This window comes from Gossypium hirsutum, chromosome D02, assembly GCF_007990345.1.
Source record: "Gossypium hirsutum isolate 1008001.06 chromosome D02, Gossypium_hirsutum_v2.1, whole genome shotgun sequence".
Classification (NCBI taxonomy): domain Eukaryota; kingdom Viridiplantae; phylum Streptophyta; class Magnoliopsida; order Malvales; family Malvaceae; genus Gossypium; species Gossypium hirsutum.
This window is the reverse complement of record NC_053438.1, coordinates 31,795,113-31,798,126: the sequence shown is the minus strand read 5'-3', so window position 1 is coordinate 31,798,126 and position 3,014 is coordinate 31,795,113. Positions and strand designations below refer to the sequence as shown.

General features: G+C 35.0%; 1 non-coding gene across 1 annotated transcript; it reads left to right on the top strand.

Moving 5' to 3' along the window:
* The first annotated feature begins 1,339 nt into the window (after positions 1-1,339).
* LOC121215187 (small nucleolar RNA R71) lies at positions 1,340-1,445 on the top strand. The gene has a single exon (XR_005910916.1). It is a non-coding gene; the product is annotated as a small nucleolar RNA R71 (small nucleolar RNA).
* The last annotated feature ends 1,569 nt before the right edge of the window (positions 1,446-3,014 follow it).

Genomic DNA, 3,014 nt, shown 5'->3' with positions numbered 1-3,014 from the left:
GTTCTATCCACTTAAAACCACAATTTTTGCTAAAGCCCGGGTTTGAACCCAGGACTTTTCCAACTCCTCTTAGGACCCTTAACCACTACAGTAGACATACTTTTGTACACAGTTTCCAAACCGTTCCCTTGCTCAAGGCCCAATACTTCTAGGCCCAAATTCTCGGGCGTTACACGAACGGAATGTTCTAAAATACAACTAAATTTACTTAAGTACAGGCAATTAGCTAGGTCTAATGGCATGAAATATAACTCTTTTCAAGAGTTATTAGTGAAAGCACTGTGATCCTTATACACTTAAGCACGAATACAAGTTTAGTGGAAAGATCAAATAATTCCACTAACCCTCTTGACTCTCATGATTAAGTGCACTTATAAAAAAAAATAAGTCTTTTCATTTATAGTAGCTTAGTTCCATTCTAACTAAGTCTCAATTTAAATAACTAAATTTCGTTATTAAATAATAAACAAATTCATTCAACAGTAAATCGAGCGAGTTCACCAAAGCATTTGAGTGGTGTACACTTAACGGAAGAGTCCACCAAACCACAGATCTTAGCTAAGCTAAGAGTTTATCAAATGACACATACAAAAAGAATTCTATACTTAATCAAAACAAACAATTTATTTACTCATGTCTACACTTAGTTTAGCAAATAGTCTAACTAATAATCAGATATCGAGACTTCACCAGACAGGTTGTTACACTCCTACTCTAAGTAGGATGTTGTTTTTTCTATTAAAAATAAACTTTTACAACTCTACAAAGGTTCTACCTTCTCTTCTTATAAATAGATGGCACCGGTAGAACTATTGACATAACTTTTGAGAGATTATTATTCTACCAAAAAATAGAGAGAATTTATCCTAAACTATTACATATTTTTCCAGAATAACAATTTTACCAGATTCTATTAAAGAAGAGAGAATTTTTTTCACCCCAAAAAGAGAGAACTTTTTCTAGTTTTGTGTTTCAATTCAATTGGTTCGAGCCCACACTTAAAGTAGTTCATGGTACGAGAATAGCGGAGAAGATCATTTGGTTGAAAGTTAGAAAACATCAAGGATCCGCTTATCCAAAAACACAAGTACCATTTCAGTCTAAGGTTTATTGTTATAAATATCATAAACCGGGTCGATTTTCAAAATTTTAATTTTTCGCAATGCAAGAAAACCATTTTCAAATCGATTTTTTCCAACATTCATTGCCATATTTTTATCAATTCCTACGCATCTTCGTATGTTTGGTTCATCAAGGCTCCTCTTGTGGCTCTATCAAGTCTTGTCTCGAATGTGCATCAAACTCATTGTAGAACATCTGCAACCGTAACCATTTAGGTAGACCATGGTGTGGGCATCTTTGTATTAGTGACTTAAAACACTCCCAAGCTTCGTGAAAATTTTCTCCTTCCAACATTTAAACATTGCAATCTCTCTCCTTAGTTGGACCATTTTGCTAATAGGAAAGAACTTGTACGAGAATTTCTCTGCAAGTTTGTTCCATATCTTATAAATCTTGGTGCCTGCGAATCTAACCAAGAGAAAGCGTTATCTATTTAGGCGAAGGGGAATAGCCAAAGACGAATAGCATCATCGGTGACCCCATTTACTTTAAAAATGTCACAAAGTTAAAGAAACTATTTTAAGTGTTGATTTGGCTCCTCCATCATAGTCTCCCTCCATCTGGATCATGGCCGACTTTATCTCAAAATTGTTCATTGTTTTGGTCAGCTTTGTGATGCTTCCTTGTACTGTGTCAAGGTTTGGTAGCGCATAGTCTCTCAGCGTGTGCTCCTCTCAAGCCATTGGTGGCTCTATTGATAATTGTAGTGGTGGTGGTGGTAGATCTTGTAAGTTATGTTCGTCGAAAAGTGGATTATCGCGTGGTGGATTAATCATAGCAGGTGGGTTATTTATCTTCTGTTGTTGTTACTGTCGATGATTTTGGCATATAATTCTTTCTGGATCAGCGGCTAGCTCTAGAGGTGTGTCCCTACTTTGAGTCATACACTGAAACCATAAAGAAAATTAAAAACGTTAGTAGAAGAAAATAAAAATAAAGATTAAAATCGTATTTATAATTTACAATTTTTTCCTAACTATCTTATTAAAGGAAAAAATTAAAATAAATTCAGTGACGTTGCCTCCCTGGCAATGACGCTAACAACTTGACCACCACCAGACGTACTAACGTCTAAAGTGTGAATACTACAACCAAACATAAGTGTTAGGTGGTTTCCTCAAGTATACGGGCCAAGTTGTAATATAGTTATACAATGAAGCATGGAAGTACTCCAAGGATCGTACCTAAGGGAGGCAAGATTAAACTAATCCTAATTTCTATGTTAACGGTTAGTAATTTAATTAAACTATATTACGATAAATCCTAGGGTAGCGATAAAAGCTATTTTATTAACTAATAAAAGAACATTAAAACAACTGGGGAAAACAAATTATAGATTTAATCAGATATAAATGACAGAAGACTAACTTGTTTCAGTGTTCATAATTAATTCCTATTTCGGGTCCTATCCAATGAACTAGTCATTAACCTAGTAGGGCCTCTCGACCTTCCACTAACCTAATGAGTCGGTAAGAACTACTTATCTCTTGACCTCATCGTTTAGACCAGATTGGGGTAAGGTTTTCACGAATAGGGAATATCAATCTTGGGTTTATTCCTACCTATATGACTTCCTAGGCTCATCCAGCCTAGGGGCGTATCGAGGGGGTTGGCAGGGGCCCCGACCCCTTCTAAAATGGAAAATTTTCCATTTAGGTCATTTAAAATTTTAAAATTTAAAATTACACTTTGCCCCTTAAAAATGATAAAATTTTGATTTAATCTTTTAAAAATTATAAAAATATAGGACATTCAAATGGTGAAATTGCATTTTTACTATTGTAAAATTACAATTTAATTTCAACCCCCTAAAAAAATAATTGGCTTCGCCCCTAATCAAGCCTAGGGTTTTTAGTTATTCCTACCTCAACCAGCTGATCCGCTAAGAAACC